The sequence below is a fragment of the Anopheles merus genome, chromosome 3L (assembly GCF_017562075.2).
Source record: "Anopheles merus strain MAF chromosome 3L, AmerM5.1, whole genome shotgun sequence".
Taxonomy (NCBI): domain Eukaryota; kingdom Metazoa; phylum Arthropoda; class Insecta; order Diptera; family Culicidae; genus Anopheles; species Anopheles merus.
This window is the reverse complement of record NC_054085.1, coordinates 19,821,035-19,847,619: the sequence shown is the minus strand read 5'-3', so window position 1 is coordinate 19,847,619 and position 26,585 is coordinate 19,821,035. Positions and strand designations below refer to the sequence as shown.

General features: G+C 43.8%; 1 protein-coding gene across 12 annotated transcripts in view; it reads left to right on the top strand.

Moving 5' to 3' along the window:
* Positions 1-26,585, top strand: part of LOC121600453 (disco-interacting protein 2) — a 138,674-nt gene that overhangs the window by 54,584 nt on the left and 57,505 nt on the right. For 11 of the 12 annotated variants that reach the window (XM_041929047.1, XM_041929056.1, XM_041929055.1 and 8 more), the window contains exon 1: positions 24,657-25,167. The exons of the other annotated variant lie outside the window; for it this stretch is intronic. The gene's annotated coding sequence lies outside the window, so the exon portion shown is untranslated. Of the gene's footprint in view, positions 1-24,656; positions 25,168-26,585 lie in introns of those variants that run through there. 12 annotated transcript variants of the gene reach the window in all.

The window sequence follows — 26,585 nt, the reverse complement described above, 5'->3', positions numbered from 1 at the left end:
TATGTAATGATGTCTTATTTCTTAAGTCGTTGTTTACTGGTCTTGTGCGCTCGTGCGTGAAGTATTGCTCAATTCTTTGGTTCCCGAAGTGCACTACGATGATTAACAGAATATAGGCAATACAACGGAAGTTTACAAGACTTGCTTTAAAATGCGATCAATTCAGAGGACTTACAACCATACCAAATTATCGCTCGCGTTACCTTCTGGAGAAGATCAATATCTACGCGCCTTCAGGACCTCTTCGCTCTCGTAACTTGTCGGCGAGAACAGGCGTACAAGGCAATTCAATACATGGTCGCATCACTTTGATTTTAATTTAACAACCAACGCATTTAAAGAGAACATTTTATTAATTTTCAGTTTTGGCGACACTGGATAAAGGGAGATGTTGGGGGAATAATTTAGGGTTTGGGTGTAGGATAGGTTTTAAGTACTTAGTTTGTCACAGCCTCAAGAGTGCAAGACAGACATGTTGGTAAATAAATAAACATGTTTGAATCGATGTTTTAAAATGCAATTAATGTTTTATAACTCATTTCATACTGAAGAAGCAAAAGACAAAACGATGTTGTTAATTGGGTTCGGAAAACACAATCCAGATGAAAAATATTGTTCCATTGACAGGCTGAAATTCCAGTGTTTGGGATTAAAATTTAAAAGACATATAAATGTAGGAGCTAAATTATAACTACTATAATGTAATGTTCTTTTGCTTTTTTGTATTTTTTTGAAGACTGTAACATACATTTTTAAAGCTCTAATGTCCAGTCGCAAATTTCGAGTCGCTAAATGTTTGTTTACTGGCTCAAAATTAATGAAATATAACAAAAATTAGAGTAATGGTCAATGAACACATTGTTTATATTATAAAACCTATAAGAACCAATTATATTTTAAATATCCATCGCTTTTGCGCGACAAAAAATGAGGTTATTGTTCCGACAACCTTGCATTTGCATTCAATCTGGACTCATTCGGGATTATCAGAATTTTGTTTTTTATTCAGGAGGAAGACGATCTCGAATTAACCAAATATTTGTTGGTTTGCATTCTGTACGACTACCAGCCGCCTTGTGACGACAATCGAACACAAATTTACAGATTCAACAATCACACTAAATCAGAAAATCAGTCTAAATGTTAAACGGACAGGCTAATTTAAATGTAAAACAACTGCAAGCTTAAATTAGTTACTGAGAGTATGACGAACACAGGTCAGAGTGCAATCTTAAAATAATCGTTCTAGTCTAGTGACGGCTAAATATTAAGATTCCCCAGTAGCACTATCTTCACTACGCTCTATTTACTGTACAATAAATTTTAGTCTCAAAAGATTGCCCTACCAACCACAAAATGTATTGCGACTAGCTTGACGTTCTCTACCGTGTGTGTGTTCATCCATTAGCAGCATCATCGATATCGCAGTCAAAATCATCTGGCAGAAGTGTGTCGATGCAACAGCTGTAACAAGGCCCCACAGAGCATCGCGATTGCCTGCCGCGCACGTACATTGAAATAAAAATGCGCGGGGAGGACCTGTTAGAGCGCTGCTGCTGCTGCTGCTGCTGGTGGGAATGGGTTTAAACTTAAAATAGTTTATACATACACGCGCACCGCATGATGCGTTTTGATGCGACGCACGGAGTCCGCACGGTCATACATCCCGCACCGAAAACCGACCACTCGGCCACCACCCCAATCCGGTGGTGAAATATTGCTCTCTAACATTGAGTTAAAAATACAATCCGCTCCTCGCCTCCTTTTACAACATAACTAACCGCCCCCCTCACCTCTACTAGCCACTATGACGTGTACACTGACTTTACATGTAAGAGACGGTCGCGCGAGCGCGCGCCTCTTGAGACCATTCCGTCAAGCCGAGTCGGCGTCAAGTCATCATCCAACAGGTCATTATTTGCTGCATCTCGTGTCGGTGTGTTCTTTTTGGTGGCCAGTGCGTGTGTGTTTATGTTTAGATTCTGCTTTCCGTTCTGCTGTGATGATGGTGTGTTGTATACGGCCTCTAATGAACGAGGCCCCAGCTTGCTCGAACCAGACAGGATGGCAAGAAGTGGGGAAAGAATTAAAAACAGCGTAATGTTTGGCTGGCTTCTTTTTTACCTTTTTTTCGGTCAGAACCACAGTCAGAATTGCGCGGTGTGGGTGAATTAGTTTTAAAGTGGGCACGCGCGCCCGCCTTCTGCTAATTACCTTACCGATCGATATATCAAAGCGAATAAGAGCAATCCTAGCCGTGTGTGTGTTGAGTTAAATCTGTGCTAATGCAATTATTTGCTTTGAGTTTGATGTGTAATGTTAGCATGTTTTCATCAATTAAAATAACATCTTCTTTTTAGTTAATCAATTCTAACGGAATCTGGATTCCAAATAATGAACAGTTATGCTATGCGGTGTACATAATTGCAAAAATATATTTGGAAACTGTTTCATAGCTTCTAACATAATCAGACGCCATGCAGCCTTAAGGAATGTAAATGTACTACCATATTTTGAATTGTTAGATTTATAAAATTCTATTTCCAGCATCATTTTTGAAACATTAAATTGCCAAAAGCTAAAAAAACACACACACTTGACCGAACACAACATACTTTGCTGCAGTGTGTTGCCGTTTGCTCGAATTGATCATCTGAACTGCTGGAATGCGCTACAACTGGTGGAGCTAGTGTGGACGAAAACCTTCAACTCAGCATTGCATACCTTTAGGCGCTTGCAGCTTTTATTTTCTATGTTTTTTTCTTCTATGTTTTCAACATCCCATTTATGTTGGCCATGTTTTGGGGTATTGAATTCAGTTGCTTTCTGGTCGTAGCTTTATTGTTTGGCAATTTTAATTTTATTCGCTAATAATTTAATAATTTAATAATTTTATTCGATATTTTGAGCAAGTATGAGAATGAGAACTCTTTCTGGCTTTTACAAAAAAATACTATTAATAAACGGTCAAATATTGAATTGAATGGGTTAGCTTAAGCTAAGTTTATGAGACATTTTATATGCTTACAAACCAAAAGCAAAGAAACATAGTTCCGAATTTGGGTTCAACATTTTCAAAACGCAATTATCTCATATCTCGATATCTTGCCAGGCTTCCATCACGTTCCCTTGCTTCTTGCTGCATATGGTATAGCGACGTAAGCCCTTCATAGCAATTCAATGTTTGCCATAACTCAGTTATATTACAGACAAATAAATCCAGAAAAATGCTCATGTTTTCAGAACTCCCGAAATACTAACACTGATTGAAGTAGATGCAAACAATACTCCATCCAATTCGGGACGATCGAACAGTGGCAGGAATTTAAATGATTTTAGCATCGTTTGGACTAGTTGTAGGACTTTTCATCATTAGGCCAATTTTTGAAATAACACATTGCGTTTGCTTCGTTTTAGATTGGAACATAATTTTCAATACAATACAAGTTATGCAATACCGAATACCTTTCCAGATGGCAGCTCCATCCACAAGCTTAGTTATTTTGAAACTTAAAAATTAAAAAAAGTTCATCCTGCCAATGATACAGTCAGAAGCATGATGTTTTTTTTTGCACGGTATGGTTTTATTTATGCCAGCCGAAAATTCCCCTGTCTGAATTTATTTCCTGTTAGCGATCCGAAAGAGCGAGAAAGACACCGAGAGCAAAATAACATAGCACGCATTTTTTTTTTCAAAGCGTATTATTCCTGCGATGGTGGTGCGTCTCATCGGTCGGAAAGGAATTCACTCGAGGCGAAAATGATAAAGAATAGTGTAACAGTACATTTTTTCGCTCTGCTGTGTGCCGCATCATAATGGCATCGGAAGGAATTTGTTCACTGCGCGAACATTGCTCCCCGTGCACGGGTCGCAAGGTTTGAGTGTTGGGACCGGTCTGGGGTGGTAAACTTTCTCCCAAGCAGCAAGCAACAAGGGGGTCAGAATTTGGGTGGAGGCAGCGTTGCTGTGCCAGAAAGTCGCCCCGTCGCGTGTTTCCGTTCACTTGCACTTGTGTGCTTTTGGGGCGGCGATGATGCGTCTGCAAACGGCGAGGCGAACGCCTGAAATTAAAGCAATAGCATTCGTTAACAAAAATGATGCTCTTTTTTTTATTTTCTTTAGTTCGGTGTGCAAGATTCAGCTCAAGAGGATCAAGAAGAAAACAGTCACACAAGAAGTTCTGCTCAATGTTTCTGAACCGGTCTTTTTCTTAGCAATGTGTCAAACACCCCCGGGGTACGACTGGCGGGTCCACCGTACCACCACACCTTTGGCACGCATGTAGTGCAGTAGAGCTCGGCACGGTCAATGGTCTCTTCCTCCAAACCTCCACAGTGCGACCATACCTCTGTGCGAAGTTTTTGAAAGTTTTTGATTAATTAGAAAACATTTTCCCACTTCTCGCGCAATTCTTACCGAACCGTCTCATCTCTCCTCCGGGCTATAGTGGCTGCCTGCACTAACCATTGCAAGAATGTGCTCGGAAATAAATAAGCCGGCGCCTCGTTATTACCTCCGGCTGACAAAACGGATGGCTCATGTGCGGGATAAAACTTCTCAGCCCGTTTTGATCTCTCTCTCACTCACTCTATCTGCCCGTTACATCATATCAGAAGTGGATGTAATATGTCCGGACTAAGTCTGTTGCGTAGGTGCCGACTCGGGCACAGAATGAACGGTACTTAACCTTTAGAAAAATTCTTCCCCAACACGGTTGGTTGACGCTGCGAGAGAGGGCGCCCTAGCGTGCAGCTCTCCCCTAGGTCGTCGCCTAAAGGGTAAGATTTATTTGATTTAATAAGCGAGCAATTTTTCACACCAACACCCGGCCCGCGGGTGTTCGTTCCGTGCTCTTGGTGGGCTTAATCGAATTCAAACATTTAATTGATTGTAACGGTGTGGAGTGTTTTTGAAAATATGGTACTAGAACAAATAAGTACATCCTCTGCTTGGTTTCTTGATGGAGCGGAACGAGGGTTTTGGTGATATAAAATTATCTTCAATAGAGGTTCATATTACTCGAGCATGTCCAATTGAAACTAGGTAACTAATTTGCTTGCATCCACTTCTTCTCTTCTCTTTTTAGGTAACGATAACAACAAAAAACATCGCAAAACATCGCAAACACAATAACCAGGTTGTACCAGTCGTCGTTATGACACAACGCGCTCGATTAATGAACATACCATGGCGCACATGTTCTTCCATCAGTAGTCACGGGAGGTTAATTAAAATTTACTTAAAATATCTCACCGAAAAGAACTCGCTTGTGTCTGTGGCAGAAAAATATAACAAATCCGAACCGCGCTTAAAAGGGCATCATTTGCGCTCTCTTTAGGGACACTCAAAGTCGGCTCGTTATCGCGCACCTGGCAGAGTGCCAAAGTGAAATAATAAAATAAAAAAAAGGAAAAATAATTCCAATTTGCCACCGCGGGCGAATGGGCGAGTGCCGTAAATCGATTAACTCGTCGCAGACAACCGACGGCGACACAGCCTGGGTGGGTTTTGACGCGTAGTCACCGTGTGTCGGTTGCATCTGCAACATCTTACTCCGAACGGTATACGGAGGGTACCGCTCTAAGTGGTATCTAATTAGTTTTCACCACCTTCTGGCTGTGTAAAGTGACACTATTGCCGCGGCGGGACCACACAGGACACGCGTATGCCGTTACTGGCCCACCACCACTGGTGCAACTTGGTGGTGGTGTCGCGTGACGAGCAATGCATGTTCTTCGGCAATCGTTCGACATCGATTAGACAAAACGGCGTCGATGACAAATCGGGACGCTACTCTGCACACACTCTACTCCCGCCCGTCCAGTTGAGCTGACGCATCAACGGTGCGCGCACCGATAAAAGCAGACAGTAGGCGAGCAACCTTGCGGGAGGGGGGAGAGAGTTAGGTGGACTTGCCTTATACGGCTGGTGGCTCTAACATAATCAGACGCCATGCAGCCTTAAGGTCGTCGGTTTCGATACGGTGTGGAGGACAGTTTATTGGTTTTTGAGTGCACACCGGACCGGGTGAACCATATAAGGCTAGACGACCACACGGAGCTTACGGTGGTCATCTTTCCGTCCTTCGGGGCAGTGTGTGTGTGATATTAGGAGATTAGACGAAGGGCTGAGGTACGCATATTATTAGGCTCAGTTTTCTGCTGAGGGTTATAGATTTGTCCAAGCGGCGTGTGCGTCGCCGACTGTGACAAGCAGCTGATGGATGGGTTGGCGCAGCCAGTCGTGAGAAATTCATGGAAAATAACGAGGAAATCTTGGGCGCACGTACGTCACCCATCAACGCGGCGGCGGCGACGGTGGTCTGTAGATTTATTTAAAAGGCTGCGGTTTCTAAACGTCCAAGGCTGCTGGCGCTTCGTGGTGCATGTTGGGATGAAAGAAAGAATGAAAAAGATGAGCCGTCAAACGTTCTCTCATGGTCAGTGGAGTTGATCTCATTTGCTCGTGCATTTTTTACTTCTTTTTTACCCGAAAGGCTCATTATTTCAACCCGCCCAAAGAGAGAAAACAAACAAGTGAACCAAAACGAATGGCTCCGGTGGCTTTACATTTCGACAACACGGCGATAGCGTAGCAAATTGTCGTCCAACTCTCGAACCCTACCATCTCTTGGTGATGATCTTTTTTCTGTCTTTCTGTCTTGACGGCAATGGTCTCACTGCTTCGCTTGAAGCACCATAACGGGCATCGATTAGATTCGTTGAATATTACAATTGCCTGCTCCGGCACAGCGGCAAGTGCGATTGCGCGATACCGTTTTGCTTGCTGTGGAGCCCATTGGGTCACACGCCAGGGTGCCGTTGTTGTGATTGCTCAAACCCTGAAACTGAGGCAAAAATCGATGATCAAATCGATCGGTGCATGAATAACCGGCACCACCTCGGTTTGAAAGTAATGCATGCACAGGAGAGACACCCAAAGGTGCTGATGCCCGACTGTTTTGGGAGGTTTTTTTTTTTTGGCGGCAAAAGGCAAATTAAAAGCGTTCCATTAATTACGAAACATAAGGTCACTGCAATGAGCTTGTGTACGGGTTTAAATGCTAGAAATTGTTTAACCATTTGAAACGTGTATCCAGAAGAAAAATTACTATTTTTGCATGTTAATGATTGAAGGCTACATTTTTCCAGTGGAAATTCTTACAGTGAGATTCATGGGATTGGGATATATCGTTTAATTATTGCCCTGTTCAGTATCGCAAACTATTTCGTTAGCTCTTACCTACGCCTTCACAATCAAATAACTAATCAATCAAACGCACAAAACAATGCGTCTCGCGTGAGCTTGGGTTGGTACTCTATCGTGAACGAAAGTCCATACAGCCCTGTTGAATAAAAAGGGTTGTTGTTTCGACCCATCAGGTCTAGACGGTCGTCGTCGAGCTGCATGCCGATTGGAGTTTCTTCCCAAACCCGCGCTACCAGCGGCCCTCGAAATTGCACGTTCGAAACGATACACAGTGCAAGATTTCTCTCCTGTGTAAGGTGGTGGTTTGATGGTATGTTTATTGTGTGTGTGTGCGTTCATATGATGATTGTGCTCGCAGCTAGTAATGAAGTTATAAAACATGAAAATCAACAGCTCCGAGCGCTTCTGGAACGTACGTATGGTGGTCAAAAAGAGGTGGAAATGATTATCGAGCTAATAAGGAAAACAGCAGACAAAAACACGCCATCAATCGAAACGCTCGGACGAAGGGGGGAACACTGAGACGAAATCACGAACATAATTAACCGCGCTGCTCCCGTCTGGTGCTGGCTGCTGACTGATAGTGGCGCTCGGTTTCGCCCAAGACAGAATGCCTGCCGTTCTTGTTGCTTACGTGGGATTTTGTGGCGCAGGCCGCTCTCGCGAAGCTTTGAAGAGTTAAGCGTTAGGGAAATTTAGAAGCCCCACTCGAAACGAAGCTTCTCCTCTGAATCGGTACAGGTCCAAATTTTAATTAGCCTTTCCATTGCATGCCATAGGGTCATAAACACGAACGAACCGTAAAGGTGTCATATTATAACCCCCGCCGGCTGTAGGGGAAGATGCATGCGGAGCTTGGTTTGAATCGGTTTTTTTTTGCTTTTAAAAAGAACGGCTACGAACTGGAAGTGAATTTCGAAAATGGAATAAAATGCAATCGAAAAGAAAAACCCGAGCCCCGGGATGAGGATGAGAAAGGCGATGGCTTTCGGTGTTTGACAGTCAGTCCGGGGTGATAATTCATAAACTTTATGAAGGCATTAAAGCCTTAAACCCGACGACAGCACAATGAGTCGTTTGTATCAGTTGATTGGCTGATTGAATTTCGCACATGGTATGGTGTATGATGTTGTGGCTTGCGATCGAACCGAACAAGAATTCTTGTGCATTGCGTTTAACAAAAACAAACCATAGCATTAGGGAAGTGAACTTAATGTAATGGGAATTGGGCTCTATGATACCCTTTTTGAACAGGCTCCTTGGAAATTCTTATTGGATTTGTCCAACCATGTTGCTATAGAGTCCAATTCTCATTAAATTAAGTTCATTTCCCTTACGAAGGAGTCAATAAAGTGTCGTACAGCTATAAGAACTTCTGGAAAACCCTGTAATTTGATTCGATAACATTTTTACTCAAACAATGGATTTTTTTTATTTCTCTTCTTTAATAATCATTCATTTCAAACATAAACCACACATATGATGCATTACAAAAGAAAGCCATAAAATGATAATGCGCACTCAGGCGGCTACTGAACCCAATCGGAATAGGCAATAAATAATTAGACGCTCCAGATGGCATTAAATTCGATGAGCCAAGCGCGATGGGTAGGAAAGTTTAGCAGTGTAGGTGTGTGCATGTGTTCGTTGATTTTCGGCTCGTTTCGGTCGATAAAGCGTCAATACTTTCGATTTATTTTAAAGACGTGCATTAAGTTTGTGGCTCCTAGCCGGTGGTCAGAAAAGATAAATAAAGAGCCCTAAAAAAAGGTTCCAAAGCAGGCAGGCTGGGGGTTCGATTGAAATTGATCATAGAGGGGATTTTGTTTGTTTGGCACTGTTGCTGCTAATGCCGCGACTGTGTTATGTTGAATGGTAAAGGAAAGTGTTTTTTGTGGACGGTGAAAAATGACTTCCGAGTGCAATCGACCACATAACGACCACGTTTAGGAAGTGAACACAGCGGCAAAGCATAATGTTTCCATCTATTGCATTGGTGGAAGAGAGTGGTTGGTGTGAAGCCTAATACAAATTATGCACTTCTTTCACTTTTCCCGTTTTAAATATAAAACTATCAAATACAACTCGAATATTGTTCTTCTGTTTGCCCAGTTTAACAATAATAGAGTGAAATGAATTTCGTTTATAAAATCAAGCGCGCGCCTGCCCGAAAACCCGTTCTCAATTTCGAGTGAGCTTTGTGCGCCGGGCGTGGGTTGCCGAGTTTGTGTTGTGTCGGAGAAGAAAATTGCACTTCAACCTGTTTCTTTTCGCAAGATGCAGATTATTCGCGAACTGCTGGTGACCACCAATATACAGACGTAACGAAACCGGTTCTTATTTTCCAAGCGACGTCACGGAAAGGAAGAAGACACTGGATTCTATCTCTCTCGGGCAACTTTCCTCCTCTTCTCCACCAGACTGCAAGTGGAGTGCACAACCTGTTTTGTAACTTTCCTCTTCGTTTTACTTGTGCGTCCCGCTCGAGCGGGTAAATGGTCGTTTGCGATGCGATTTAGCATGGTAGAACCCGAATCCGTCGCGCGGGGTAGCGCTCTTTCGTTGTTTGGAGTGTTTGTGAGAGGAGTTTTGTTCGCAAGTTTGGGGCTTGTTTGTCACTGAGCATCACTGAGCATCAGCTTATAGTTAAAACCGTACGCAAGATTAGAGAATTGTAAATTGATATCTTTTTGAGAAATGTACTCCTCAAAGACCTTGCCTAACGTCCGAAGGTATGCAAGATGATAACTAGTTTGGTTGAGGCCTAGTTACAGGCTAGTGTTGGTTTCATTTTCTTTCGTTGACATTCATTCATTGTTATTCGAATCTCCAATCGAATCTTTAAAGATTCATGAATCTCCAGAAATTCTTGATTTTCCAAGGATTCCTGAATCTCGAAAGATTCTTGGGGCTTGGTATTTGTCAAGAAGCCTCTAAAGCCTTTATAGGCCGACATGACCAACCTACGCCAAGAAGAAGAATACGAAGAAACTCAAGCTCTTTGAATCTTTTGAAATATATGAATCTTTTGAGATTCGTGAATCCTTCGAGATACATGAATCTTTCGTGATACATGAATAATTCGAGATTCATGAATCTTTCCAACAGAGATTCAGATTCAATGAATCATTTCAAAGATTCATTAAGATTCATCAACGGTGTACAATGAAGTTGGAATATTTTTTGTTTAAACTCATGAAAATTAACTCATTAAAGAACAGCTAGTCCAAGGTTTTAGGAAAACAGTGTTTCACTGTCACTTTTTTTTAATGACAAAAATGACAAATTATTACATTGTCGCCAGGTTTCGCCACCTTCGAAGAAAACAATCGATCAACATTACGATCTTTGGCTTTTCCCAGTTCAACAAAGCAACCGTCTGCTCGCCAAGCTTACTACTCACGTGACGGAAATGCAGCGTCCGCTGGGGCGTAACGCAGCGGAACACACAGTCATATGTTACATAGGCGCATCGTCATACAAACCCTATCTTGATGATGGTACTCGTTCAAATGACAAGTTCGCGATGATGCGTTATGTGCTGTGCCAACGGAGGGACAAACCCCTTTAATTTTAATCACTACGGAAATACAACTGAACCGTTGGGCATCCAAGACAATCGAAACTGGTGGTAGTGGGTTTTTTTAATACTGCTTTTAAATGAAAACTGTACGCCCTGCTTGCTTTTATGCGCGCTGCTGTGTGTGTGTGTGTGCTCGGAAGTTGATAGAAATTCATTGATTATAGGCTGCTCTCCCTTCGCTTCACGATAAACGATCGGAAAAATGCCATCATCAGCTAATAATTGTTCAGCCGTATTATGTTATCCACTGTCGTCCCCCGCACGGGATATATGGTACATTTATTTCGCTCTGCAACGTGACCCTCCATCGGTGATGCGTATCGTTTGGCTTCTCCGTGGTGTGCAATTGCGACGGAATCGGAATCGCGGGAAAAAATAGTGTTACGCAACGCGCAGTCCGAAACGCAATTATCCGGACTACAGGCTCTCCGAGACCTCTGGAGAGGTGCACATTATTGGTTTGGGTTGAGGCCGGACGAGTCGAGCAATAAAGTCGTGCAAAAACATCGTCAAAATACGAGATTTCTAGCTGACGAAACATAAACCCCGAAAGCGGCACAACGATTCGGTTGCGCACAGTAGAGTAGTAACGCCGGTGGTGAAGAGACGAATCGTGAACCATTCCTCACTTTTTTCTGTTTTTTTTTTTTGGGCAGTGTGATGATGGGTACCGACCGCACAAAAAAAAACACCCCGTGATAGCCGTTATTAATTTCGATTTCATGACGCTCACCACAATTTGATCGAATTTTTCTCTCTTATGCTTTTTTGTGTTGAGGGAGACGATCTGTCACGTTTTTTGTCAAAATCGTCATGGACACCAGCGCTGTGGTGACCCTGAACCATCGATTCGGTCGGCGGTCGTCGGTCGTCGGGCCCGCTGATAGTTGAAGGTCAGAGGCGAATTAATTGAATAGATCTAATTTTGATTGAGCGATGTTTTCCGTTGGGGCAGGGTTACGTACGCGGTGGCTGCAATTAAGAAACGAACCACATTGACGTTGATTTGCTGTGTCCTTTTGCATCGAAAGGATGCACTTTTTTAGAAATTGATTCGATAAGCATTAAACTGCTTTTAAAATTATCTAAATTTATGCGGCACGAGCCCCACAGCAGGTAAACCCTGCACACGATGGCAGTTGTTTTCCTCTTCACGCTCCACCATTTAAGCGGCTACCGTTACACAGGTTGTCAAATAAATCGCTTTTTTAGGGTGATGAGCGTTACACCGACCGACCGTCGGAAAAGCGTCTCGAGATGGAAATTATTAGTCTTTTTGTCGTTCTCTCGCTCTCTCGGGTGAGGCAATAAAACAGCGCGATTGATTGGAACAGTAATGGGCAAGAAGACGCTATTCATAAATAGCGCGTTTTTAAGACAGAGTCGATGAGGAGGGTCGTGGGATTTTTGGGGGGAAAAAAGTTGGCCTGCAATCGTAATTGGTGGACGGGCGGGATGCTTTGCCTTGACACGCTTTCTGTGCCGGGAAGGGACAATTAAGAGCTCCCAGTGCTGAGTTGGCAGTGGACGATTAAATGCAATGATCTGTGATGTTGTAATAGTGTTTTGCTACAGATACAAATTGATCTTTGATTAATGTTTGTGTCGAGTTTGCACCTTCCGTGTGGGTTTGTTTTTGTTTACAGTATTTTCTAAGGATTCTTCGATGTTTCTGGTGTGGTTTTTGGATTCAGATCACGATTTATATTTAGTATTTCACATATTTTTGAATCAGTCGTATGATGTATTCATAGTTTCCCAATATTTGTGTCCTTCTTTCAAAAGTCCTGCATTATCGTTGTAATTTGCACAAAATAGTATGTCTATAAGACTTTATGTAAAGATAGCAATTTCAGCTGACAAGGAATTGGCGAAAATAAGAAAGTTTTAAAAAGTAGATGAAAGCCATGTATTAAAGCAATTTCTAACCATACCTGTACGTATGTCTATGATCATTATGCAATAAAAAAAAACCTACCGCTCTAAATGCCTATTAGCATGTAAACGGAATTATTGTAATCTTCAAATTATAGCACACGTTGCTAAAATAAATAAGTATACATTACTCCCCATAAATTATCCTCCATCAGTGGCTCGGCGTTGGCGGTCGGTGCATTAAATGAGGTTATGAAATAGAGCGAAATCACTTAGCACCTATGGATTATGCGGCGAACAACAATACACATACACTGCCGCCTGGCTTTCAATGGCCAAATAGTAGCAACCATCAAGCCAGCCCGTTTTAGACGGCCTTCAATGATCAATGTGGCCTGTTTCCTGCCGCTTCCGTCATCGTGAAGCAGGTCAAGCAAACCAGCAGCAGCTAACAAGCAAGCGGCCTGATGGGAGTGATAGCTCAAGCAAAAGCGCTTTCAGTTTCTATTGCGGAGTCTGTGCAGTTGCGACCTAGATCAGGCCTTTGAATGCAAAGTGTCTCGTGCCGAAAAAGAAAAAAAAACGAGAGCACCCAAACAAAAATACCATTACGCGGTGTTTGGGAATGATTAACATTCTTCCAGAGGGCAAAAACGGCGTCCCCGTGCATAGTTCACCGTCCGCCTATTTTAGAGTGGATGATTACGCGATCACCTAAAATGTCCACCTTTCCTCCCAGTTAGGCTGTTTACTTCACTATTATTTGATCGGGGCGGAGCTGCTGCTGCTTGCTTCTCACACTCCCCTTTTTTCTTTTCTTTAAATAAATGTCGGACACTCCCGAAGCTTTTTTTACAATGGCGGGGTTTCATTCGCGACGGGACGTTGCCACAGCGCACCAGCTCATTAAGATTCGATGCAAAATCAGGGTGCCATAGTGTCTATCCATCAAGGCGTCATTCCGATCTCTGATACGCGTCTAGAGTTGCAAGAGACTCGCCTGACCGTCGAACGGATGCAGAGCGTTGACGGAGATGGACCAGTAACCGATTACGTTGGACGACGAGGGTTTGACGCGTGTGAGAAAGTAAAGCCGTCTCCAGAGATGGATTGCTTGCGGTACCATCTACTGGTGCGATAGATTTCAAGCAATAAGAAACTGTCCCGTAACACCCTTCAACAAAGTCGTTTAGGCGAAAGAGTAGTAGTACGCCCTGAGGTCACCACCATGACAGTTTGGAGTGGTCAGTGACGCATGGAAAATGTTCTCTTTAAGTGCTGGACTGACCGATGTCCACGCAATGTTGCAATCTGATTGCATTCTAGAGTAGTCTCTGCTCTTGATCGGTATCAGCGCTTGGGTAGCGGTGTCGGAAATGGGAGGTGCCGTGACCATATTGCTCACGACCTACAAGTCCAAGTGGTGTCGGGCATGATGGTTTGTCGAGCAGCGTGTGTTGGTCACGTTCCATACCACAATGTTGAGAATGGTTGTCCGCTACCGACTTGCGTGTGCTATGTTTGGTGCTTGGTGTACGATCTGGTCCAACTTGTGACAAATAGCTGCTGTGTTGTAGTCTACATCTTTGGTAAGTGATCAGTGTGGTCTGATAGCAATTATACGATTATCATTTTTGAGTGCAATGAGTTCATGTTGCAAGCGTAATATGCTCCGGGCGTTGGAAAAATATTAGCGAAAGGTCACCTATCGGTATGTAACATACGTGCGCGCGGATCTTGCATTCTTCGCAATCACTAGTCCGTTGAGAGGTGTATGAGAGTTTGATCACCGCGTACTATTGGTGATATCTATGGGAAAACTGACGGATGGTCGTTTTCCTAAACCCCACACTCATTCACAAACAGGTTTTCTCTAATGCATGACAGAGACAGAGAGGGAGAGAGCTGTGTCAAGAGCAGTGGCAAGCTTGATTATGAACGACGAAGGAAAACAAAAAAGCACCGAGGCACTATCATCATCCCGTATGCCGGGCAGCGCCTGGTAAGCCGACCATCTACGCGAAGAGAGGCCGGTTTATAACAGCGCAAGGTCATTGCCAGCTACCAGTCGGGGGTAGTTGCTGCTGCTGCTGTTGTTTTGTGGTTATGGCCCGACGGTATTTTTCAGCAACCTTTCGTTTGGTTTGTTGAAAACGTGTTTTCATTTGCACGCTTGACACTTTTTACACAAACCTCCACCACCGTGGGATGATTCTAGTTCCTCCGGAGGATTCTCTACGACTCTAGGTGGAGATGACGCAACCGAAAACGAGTGCAGAGCAAAGGTTTTTATGATCGATCAGGAACTGTGAAGCATTTTATGATGTTGTTTGCCTGTTCCGTTTAATTTTATGAAGTTCCTTTACACCGGTTTTTCAAAACTTCTGTTTGACTTTTTTTGCTTGCAAATAATTCTGATTGTCGTTTGCCTGTGTTTTCACCCGTGCCTAGCATCATGCTTCTCTGAAAGTCTCGGTTGCTTTGTTTTCTGGTTGCTTGAATTTGATGGGAAATTGTAAACATCAGCTGCAAAAAAAAATCAAGGAAATCAGTTATAAAATCATCTCTAAATAAACGTATCACAACCACTCGTAAGGAGGTACCGCCTCGAGGTTAACAGCCAAAGGATGGATATTTAAGCATCGTCTTTCAGCGTAGCCGAAAATTCTTCCCTTCCACTGGGTATTATTTTGTGTGCGTCCAGTGGCATCTTTGCACCTTACACGGGAAGCAGAAAATCCATAAAATATTGACTAACTTATCGGTCGTCGTACCTCTCAATCAATCGCACCAGCGTGGATCCGGGAAACGATGAAGAAGATAATGTGAGGTTCTTGTGTCTAACGTGACAACCAGTTTCATTTTTTTTGTTTTCGTCGAATTGGTTTCTTCTCCAATTTAAGCGGTGAAATTATGTACCATGTTTATGTGTTGTTGCTGATAGCTTGTTTGTATTTTGGGCTCAGGGAAGAGAACAGTGTAATGATGATGTTGTTAAGTTATTAGTTTATTAACCCGGGGAATGCACTATCATTATGCAAAGTGCTCTGTACAATTATTACGAGTTCATTTATGGGTTTAAGCATGTTTGTTGGGAATCGTTAACATTATATGTTGTTGTTCATTTCTAAGAGTCTACCAAGGATTGGAAGCTCCGTTTACATTACAGGGATGACATCATGTATTCTTGAAGAAATTTGGAGCCTTAAAATGTTCACTAGTGTTATGCTGTTTGAATCTTTAATCAAGTTCTATTTGAATTACGATGTAAATCTTTAATCCTAGATAGAGTCTAATGAGACGCGAATCTTTGAATCATAACGCGAATCTTTGAATCTATCTGAATAAAAGTCAGATTTTGAAACTCTATTCTTCATTAATCTCGCAGACAATTGGATCGCTTAATTATTGCATCTTTGAAGCTTTTCGCAGGGTCAGGCAGGATGTGGGTCGCAAGTTTGAGTATATGTGAAAGCGGTCAGATGGGGTTTGAATCCGAAGTATTCTTTAAGAACTAGATGATCTTCAAGTATTCCTTATTAAGAAGAGCTGTTAGCAGATCGGATCCTTATATCCGATATCCTGACTTATTAAGTGTATTACAAAGATACATTTCAAATCATGATATTGAATCAGATTTTTCCAATACCAGTCCTTTCAAAAGCTCTAGCTACTTATTACTTCACAGGAACACATTTCTGTAAAGACTTTCTTGCCATCCAAACAGGTCCATAAATCATAGATCTGACAAATTTATTTTGGCAAATCTTAACGTCACGCAACGGTATCGGGGTAAGCTTAAGCCACGATACGAAGCCACCGCACTGCCATGTTCTGCTACACAAACTCAACGACCTCTACGGGGGCTCCCTTCTTCCCGCGGAGTATCATGCACACCCCAAACGATTGCCACTTAGCACAATCTCAACCTATTTGTTTCGTTCCTCCTTCCCCAGAGTGAGCACGCAGTCATTAGGGAACGTACCGTTCAGTCTACGTGTGTTCGCTGGGCTGTGAAAGCTCTTTAAGAAGATCCATCCCACTTTGAAGCGCACGATCGTGACATAACGGAGGGGCCGGCAAAGAAAAATGATCGCAAAACACAACAAACACTTTAGGTACTGCGTACTCTTGGCAAAAGAGCCGGGGGAAATCGAGGTCTTTCAGTTGGTGTGTTGGTGTTCGCGCATAGAACGACCTCTGCCGGCTGTGGAGTTCACTTTGCGATCGTTCGCGATCTACCCGTCCATTTTCCCACTGGGTGTTTGGGAGTGGAATTGGTGAAGTCTATCCGTACCTATCTGCCTAGTGAGTGCGTTTCCCATCGTTTGGGGATTTATGGGTCCCCAAGGGTTCAAAGTCTACCTTCAAACTTCAAACCCCCTCCTGTCCGACACCTTTTTACCACCCTACGGATGTTGTGAGTGCGCTCCCATCGCACCTTTTTCTTTCGCCCGGGAGGGAAATTAATTTATCGATTCCCATTACCGCGCATGCCGCGGGAGTTATCTATTCCTGGCTTCCCACCGCATGATGCATCGCGCCGGAGATAGATGGATAGGTGGTTGCCCGGGCGGTGTATCAATAATTCTGCCCATTTCGTACCCTCTTCCAACTGGTAGATAGTTCTGGTGAGATATGCACCGGTGGGGCGCAAGAAACTTGATACTAAAACCTTTTGCTTCCTTTTCCTTCCTCCGCCTTGTCCTGCGAATCTGTGGCAGATCCGGAATGTGGAGAACTGCCATGTTCTTGGGTCACAGACGCGTGTATGCGTTTGTATGTGTGTGTGTGGGATGTAGTTTTTTCCTCACCATTGGCGAACCTTTCCTTTCGACCAGGTGAGCGCACCAGGGGAACAGGTTTGTAGCTATATTTATACGTACGCAAGCCATCGCTAGCTGCTGTGCAACCCTGGACACATAATCCTGGACGCCCGTAACCTAGAGGTTCCGTGACTGAACTTTTTGCCACATTCGGTTCAACCGAGGTACGGTTCAGTGCAATTTAAAATTATTTTTGCATTCGCACTCCTCTTTACCCGAGCCAAGATATAATGCGTAGGATGCGCTTCGCAGAATGTACTCAGTGCAGTAAAAACAAATTATTGCTTTCCTCCAATGTTGCTCCAAAATATGCTGTTTTTAAGTCCTGGATGGAATACTGGTTACTCTTATCAATAATAATGTATTGGGATGTCAATGGGAAGGTTTCAGCAAGGCTACACAACTGACGAGCCAACACTTTTGGGTCTTCCATCCGGCTTTTGCAGCATCCTTGCTGCCTTGAACCTTATGCAAACGATGTGCTTTTTCCCCCTCGATGTCTATTTTTGTCCACTCCACAGATCTTGTTTTATTGCCCACTCTCTGCTCACATTTTATTCATTTTTTAATGCTTCCCCTTTTGCGAACCAGGGCTCGTTGACATCAGCAACACCAACCCCCACAAGTATGCTTTGGGGGGTGCTTCAATAAATTCAAATTTCAGCCCAGACTTGCACGAGTGCACGATCTTTCAGAAAAAAAGGCCCGTAAGTTCAGTGTTATCCTGCTGCAACGCCCTAGCGAATCGATTTGCGCCCACCTGAGGCAGAAATCACGAAGCAGGAATAGCTGCTTGACGTCGTCGTTCGAGAGCCCACTTGCCTCTCGCGGAGGGCATCGAGAACTCTTGCTAGCTCTTTTTTTTAATTCAGTTTCTTAACTTCTTAAAAGGTGTGCAGCTCGTCGAACTTCTTTCCATAATTGTGAAGCAAAAAGGTACTCTTTTTTTTTCAGGTCTGCCTTTCTTGCATTACATTATGTGATTTTTGTTCTGATTACCCCCGAAACTCGCTCTCCCAATGGCTGTCGCCGCTGCTGCTACTCCGGTCGCTAAGATGCTGCCAGTAAGGACGTTGGCTGAGTGAAAACAGGTTCCACGGTTATGAGCTCACCGGGAGGGCTTGCGGGAGGTTGCTGTCCAAACGGCGCAGGGAGTAGTGTTGCATGACGTTCACTTGCTCTTGCTTTTCTTCTGTGCTCCTTTTTCTCCGTGCCGGCTATTTTCGGAGTGTTCGGGATGACCGACGGAAGGAAAAAGTCGATCAGGAGGAGCACGGTGACAAACTTCTTGTGGTGGGTTCGTTTTTATGGTTCGAGTCCGCAGATCGTACACCAGGACCAGGGTGTGCTGTGATGGCGACGGCGCCCTCATCAGAGTGCCTACGACGGGTACACTGCAGAGGATATGTAACATCCTTTGACGATGTGCGCGGTGTGTCCCGGTCCCTTGCTCCCCACCTCTGCTCAGGCAATCAGGATCAGTATTTTTATCTTCGGTCGTTTTCAAACTCATCTCATTCTGTTGCGTTGTTATCGTTTTTTTTTTCTTTCGTTTCTTGTCTTTCGTCTGCCACTCACGCTCTGCCGAATATCCGTACAACCACCACAATCCTGCACACACGCTCAGCACTTGGGCACTGACGCTCTGGCTATTCTTACTCGGTCCCGCTAAGCACTCGCTGGGGGCAAGCTTTGGCCACAGGGAACAGGTTTTTCGTGGCGCTGGTTTGGTAAATAATTTAATTGGAACATTTTTCAGGATCATTGACTTTCGTGGTTTCGAAAGAGAGCATCGGTCTTGTGCGGCGGTTGCGGTGCTCTTGGCGGTTGGTTCATCGTTGAATGTTTTGTTTTGATATTTGATCCACTGGTGGTACTTTCGAACCGAGTAATGAAGTGTAAATAATATATTCATTTTATTTGTTTCCTGGATTACTTGATATAATTCTTGGTACATTCTGGAAATTCTTCATTGTAGAATTGAATGTTGGAATACTTAACAGTTCCCACTATGTTTGATATGGTGTTTGACATTTTTTAGCTAACTTTTTTGTTGCAAAAAGCACTATAGTTTCCATACAATTTGCAAACTCTTTTATGGCGTGGAACACAACTGTCAATTTAGTATGGGAAATACAACCAAGTTTATGTACGATTTGCTGAGATTTATGATTCACCTTTCATAATTTGAATAGAACCAGGCATTGCAAATATTATGGATTTACATTAAAATTTTGACTTGTGAAATCATTGCCATGTTAAGCAGAACTTCTCAACTAGATGCAATTGTGCTGCAAAGATGAACAACTCGCTGCTTTTGTCATTAAATTTGTTGTGAGCATTAGTTTCTTAGTGTAGGCTGATCAACGCGAGTTATTACAATTCTTAATAACAATCCTTAAAATAACTAATTAATATTTTCATATAAAAGCACATGCCAAACGACAGAAAAGGGCAATCGTGCCATCAGTCGTGGAGTGTGAAGTCACCCTTAGAATAAGAAAAAAAATCCTCAAAGACACTACAGACACACTAAACCAAACTGCTGCACACACAGTGTCCCGGTTGCATTTGTTTGTTTGTTTGGTTTGCGTTCGTTTCGATTGATCGCACCACTTCCCAGTCCCGTTAAACCGCCCGGCTACTCGGCCGGTGTACCCAGTGCCGCGGCGTCATTCACCCATATTTTACACACTGATTCCGATTCTGGAGTGGCGATTTTGTGCCAAAGTCCAGGAATTGCATCGCGTGCCGGAACCGTTTTTCGCAGCTTCCCCGTGGGCCAGCCTTAATGTATATGCCCACGATATTGTGCTACCGGTGGTCAAGCATGGGAAAAATGGGAAACTCACACACACACACGCGGTTGTGTGCACAGTTTTCGCTTTGAAAGAGAAAAGCGGATTAATTCTTTGCCTTCCACTTTTTGCCGCCCTGCTCCAGCTTGGAATAGAGTGCCAGGTCGTACGGCAGCGGGGTGTGCGCGCGAGTTTTATTGTTTTCCATTGGAGCTGGACGTGCGAAAATGTAACCCATTAAAGGTGCATTTTGTTCGTGTCCCTCCAGTCGGTGGAAAAGCTAATCCCGACGGTCCAGAGAAGTGGACTAGAATTTGCTTTTCTAATGCGATTTAGCTAGCGGGCGGCTTTGTGTATTGTTCAACGTTTGGTTTGATGAAAAGAAGGAACCCTCCGAGACCTGCCGTCGATTGCGTTTTATGCTGCATCGCACGATTTATGCCGTTGTGCGGCAGTGCATCAGCAGTGCTTTAATTAGTTAAAACTAAACAAAATAATTATTTATGCCATTTCGAGCTCTAATCCCAAACGGTACCCCATCTACCGTTGGTGAAGCTGAAACACAACGGTCAAACCGCGTCAAGCTTGCAACGCTGGCACGAAAAGAACGAACGGAAGAATGCAGCTTTTTTACCCCTCGCTTGTAGAGCCAATCTTATTCGCACAAAGTGCAAGTGCGTGTGTGAAGGCCGGAGAAATTAAAACAAAAAGTGATCGGACAGCAAACGGAACGGCACCGCACCGCCAGACGAGGTGGTGGAATGTTTTTTGTATGCGTAGTGATAACACCAGGCAGATTGCCGTTAAGATTTTTCTGGGGAAACTTTGCCATCGCCCACACTCGCCACTCTGTTCAGTGTGCAATCGCATACGGTCGCCAAAGGGTTTGCGTGTAATTTTTCATTATCTTGGGCGTACGAGGTGGATTTTTTACTATCCCCTATGGTCATTTAGTTTGTAACTGCTGGCACTGACCTATATAGCACAAATAGGATGCATCCACTATTTTCTGCTAAGAGGTGAATGAGAGCTTAACTAATGTGTATGCGATGGCTCTAGTGAGACTAAATAAGTATCTGCTAATTATTTGTATTAAAAATCCTTTTTTTTTGTATAGGTTTTCTAAATATTTTGTTTTTATATTTTCTTCACAGGTAAGCGACTATCATGTGAAGACTATGGATGGAATGTACAGAGTTTAGTGAGTAAATACCCAACAATGGGGCCCTTCACGATTCTAGTCAGTTTTTTGTATGAAGTTTGACAGTTGGAGAATGAAATCATGTTAACACTCCGTAAAAAAAAAACACACACAAAACTAGCTTGCAATTTTCAGTCTAGGCTATTCTACCCTCAAAGCTAGAATTAGATTCGAGTACCTGCTCGATAAAATGGCAAAACAAGGTAGTGTTTACATTTACCCAAGGTGCATTAAAGAGATCTGGTGATGGAATCCAGAATCAAAGTGTATGTAGTCCAGGTGGTCTCATAGCATGTTTTTTTATAATCAAATTTGGATATCACTTTTTGACAGGATGGGTGAAAACTTTTGTTCAAACAAGCTTTCTGAAGGCTTGACGCATACTCAAAACACTCTTAAAATCTTCATTTAGAAACAGAAGCGATAAAAATCAGCTTTCTAAATTCATACACCTTGGGATAAGCCCATCTGTGTATTATACCCACTTAGATAGCTGCTCGAAAACTGCTATACAATGCAAAAAGCTGACAGGCTTAAATTTCAGCCTACGAACTAAAAACGGAAAGGACCCGAATATTATAACTTTTTGTTATCATATATAGTATTTCATTATTCATAAATAACGGATGATATGGCCACGATATGGTAATCCTTTACTTTAACATTTTAAAATGCTTCTTTCCTCCACGAGTCTACATCAGAATTGACCTAAGAAGTGCAAGCTATCCAAAGCCTGCAATTGTCATTACAGAATCTCTCCTCAACTGTCTCTCGTGCCCGTATCTCTACAGAACCCAACCGAGCAATTTAAAATGATTGTTTATCACTTACACATTAAACTCCAATTGTTGCATGTTGCTAACATGCAGCCCTCTGTACATGCTCCATGCGAGCTTGCTCCCCTTTAGAAAATGCAAACGATACCGATATTAGCTTTGTTTGATACTATCAGCAAAGAATACCTCTCGCGACAGAGGGGTATTCCGGGCGACGACCACTGGACCTGGAGCACGATTTTGAAATTTATCTCAGCAAATTACGGGTTGGTGCAATTGTTGTGTATCCCCGCTTCAGCCCTCCCAGTGTTGTACAAACACGCTTCTTGACCGAACGACCGCGAACGCGTGGAGGTCTCGATCGAGTGAGAATAGTTTTCTCCCCATTCGTCGATAAAGAAATATCCCGCGCCAACCAAAAACCAACAATTGGTCTTATCTGCTGCTCGGTGGTAGTAGTGGTAGTAGTAGCAGTAGTGCTGTGTCCGCTGTGCCAACCGATCTCCCCAACTTCTTCTCGGGAAATCGTGCCGCTCCGAATATTTTATGGTCCTTCTAGCGATGGGTAGCGGCGCCCTTCGCTCTTACCGTGTTTGTTTCTTACACTTTCTTTTTTTATGGCTATCGTAGATTGCAGCTGGTCCAAATTTCTCCCCGAGTCCTGTTATTTGTTGGTTGGGCGGATGAGATTTTCATCGCCAGAATTGGACGGTGCAGCGGGTAGCGCAAACACACACTCACATCAAGGAAACAGATAAAGTGCAATCAAATAAAGTGCAACGGTGTGTCATGTTCAGTGTGAGTCGTGTTGTTCGTTTGCTCGCTTACACAGCGGAATGATAATCACATCCCATCAGGACGCCCTGAGGACTCTAAAGTCCTCTAAAGGAGGAGGGCAGAAAACAATCGTGAATGTAAGATTCTTAAATTTTGATCCGAGAAGTTCTCCGTCATGTTTCTGCGGCCCCGAGAGTAATGGACCATTATGAAGAAGATGCTCTGAATTTCCGAATCGCACAACGTTATGACACAACACAAACACACAGCGTGTACGTGACAAGGACGGACGGGCAAGTCACAGTTGCCATTTGACCAATTCTTGGTGCATCGTAAAGCGAGAAAGTCATAAAAGTGTGCTTGTTCTGATACCTTTGGGCTAGTTCCTTTTGTTGGAAGTTTGAATTGCTACGTTTTGATTGTATTCTACTCGAGTCACTTACTGCTGATTGTGTGATGCAATTATTATGCAATTTTATAATAGCCGACCCTCACTGCTGTTCTTTTCCCTTTCGTGAAGAATTGCTTTTTTTGTTGGAAGAACCTTAAACTACGTCCAAAAGAATATACGGTACGGTTTATGGCCTCCAAAGCACAAACAAATCACCGTCTAGCGTGCTCGTGTTCTTAAATAAGGTGGCGCGCGTGTCGTCTTTAATGTATAGCCCAATCGTGACCACAAGTACGTGATGATGGTGCAACTCACTCACACTCAAGTGTGCCCCCAAAAGCATCGAATTTTCATTCCTTTCAGCCAAACCGTTTTGTTGCTGTTGATTTTAGCGTCAAGTGTGATGGTTCAGTTTTCAGGGTCTGTTCATTCCTGGTTCATCAGAACATTACACACAAATATAAAAAAACTACAGAAATATATCCTCACTCTCGTCGGCGGGTTCGCTTCCAATTCCATTCTTTCGGCTGGGCGGACACGGAAAGAAGGATGCGCACAGCAAAGAAAACGAAACCAGTTTTCATTCGCGTCCACAGCATAAAGGTTGCTATTTATTCCAAATTCAACGCCCCAGCGTGATCGGTTTATTGAAATTCTCCGCGGGGACGCGCCAAGATCGCGTCGGTGTCGTCGTCTTCACCGTCGCTCGTTATATTGAGCGCAACGAGCGGAGATGCTGCAGCATGAGATGAGAATGAGCTCAGTATTGCTCACTACAGCATCCAATCGAGACCTCTCTCTCTATTTCTCTCACTTGTTTTTGAGGGCGTTTTTGAGCGAGGGAAAAGCTTCGCGTGATCTTCACTCTCATCATTGAATGTTGGAGAAGTTCTGAAGCTATACTGTTCACGGCAAACGATCGATCTGCTGCTGTTCACATTCAAGCATTCAATTCCCTTCATTACGGGAAGAGAAAATATGTTTTTTCTATGTTTCGTTTGCTTGCCGCCAGCTCCAGTTTTAATCTCTCGTACCCCGATCGTAACGCTCACTCGCTCATTTCTCACTAAGCTTTGCTCACTTAACTTTGCCAGCTCGCTCTCTGTCGCTCCGTCTCTCTCGCAACTCACTACGGTGCGAAGAAAAGCTTTCGAGCGTGCGGGAGAGATCGCGCACACAGCGGCGACCCAGGCGCGTTTATTGCCCGTCCTCGACACTAACGCACAGTTAACTGCCGTCTTCCGTTCGGACCGGTTCGCGGGTACGTTCGTCGCTTAATCGCGCACCGCAGGGTATCATCCCTACTAGTTAATGGGTGCCCTTGGTGTCGTTGTTTAGTTTTGTGTTATTTTTTTGTGTTTCCCTTTTTTTTTTTGCTCAAATTGCATAAGTGGCACAACAAGGTGTGTGTTGAGCACAGCAAAACAACCGTGTGTGTGTGGTAAATTTGGTGCTTAATTTTGTGAGGCAAATGAGTTGATTTTCAAATAACATACCGAGCGAGTGTTTGACAAGTGTGGCGGAAAGAAAACATCGTTGGTGTGAATAAAAAGTGCTGTGTGATTGGAATTATTGAAGCTTCAAGCGAATAATACATACACACAAAAAAAGAAGAAAATTTGTACAAGTGAAGTTTGTTGCAGTTGTTGTGTAGAGCTCATCCAATTGTGGCAAGAGAAAAACCAACCGTGTTCCCCCTTTTTCATACAGCGTCCATTTGGCCCAGTGATGTAAGTTTGTGCCCTCAACATTCTCAGCAGCTCTGCAAAGCCAACGATTTACGGCGACCACCGAAACACGGGTAACTTCAAACACAAGCAAACCAAAGCAACAAAAAAACACACGACGACGACGAAAATATCGGCATCTCCAACCAGGATGCAAAAAAAAAAATGAATTGCAACTTAAACACAGCTGTCGCGAAGCATGTAACCCCGTGTGACGTGTGCAGAAAGGAACAGTTTCATCGATCTCTTCTCTCCCTCTCTCTACCCCCGATTGCTGCCCCATGTGCAAGTAATCCCGCAAAACTTCTTCGCCTTCATTCGCCAGCGCGCGATGCCTTTTATTTCGGTGCCACTCGCGGAAAGGTGCGGCCAGTGTTTATAATGCGCGATATTTGGTGGCTGCGCGGCAAACGTGACGTTCGCGCCGCCGGAGTGCACTTTCGTATTTGCCGCCAACACTGCTACAAACACACACACACACACACACACACACACACACACACACACACACACACACACACACACACACACACACACACACACACACACACACACACACACACACACCACACACACACACCACACACACACACACACACACACACACACACACACACACACACACACACGGCTACTCGAGAAGAAGTGGTGCATCGTAAAAAGGGAGACCTGATCTCTGTCTCGCTTGAAGTAACCCCCCTTTCTGGCCCAGAGGCTTGGGCTTGGGGCTTGTTTGGGGTCGGCGACGAAAGCCATCCTTCCTCGCTTTGCTCGCTGTTGCGATTTCGATTGGGCCCAGGCGAAATGTGCCAGCTACTTGTGGAAGATTTGCGGGTGTTTGTGTTCTTCTTGTGTCCCCCTTGCTCTGGTACGTCTTCGACAGCCTTCCGAGGCCGCCAGGGCCGTCGCCGCCGGGATTATGTGGAATGACGCCCGCCCATCAGATTAACATTTGAACCGATTGCAAGAGATGTGTTGGCAAAGACTGAGGAAGAGCACCAGCACTATCTCCTCTCGCTTGCAGCATCCGTTGGACGCATGGGTTGGACAGCGCGAGAAGTCCGCAGCCATTGCCGGACGACCCCAAAATCGTTTTGCGCTTTCTCAGCCATATGCTACAAAACTGGTGTCTTGTGCTCCAACCGAGAGATTCGATTTATTTTTATAGCCCTCCCAATGTTCTTCTTGGGGGTTTTGATTTTTGTTGTGTTGTTAAGCATCTAGTGAGCCACCAGCCTGTCTTCAATTTTGTTTTTTCCATCTCCTGTATGATGTCTATGAAGATGTTGGGCTGTGTTGTGTGTACCCACTGCAGACGTGGATGAGATCGCAGAACTCAATAACAAAAAAAAAAGGAGACGATCATTATCAGGCAGCCCTCCGAGCGTTGTTTTGGGGCGTCGCCACTAATGGTGAGGTTG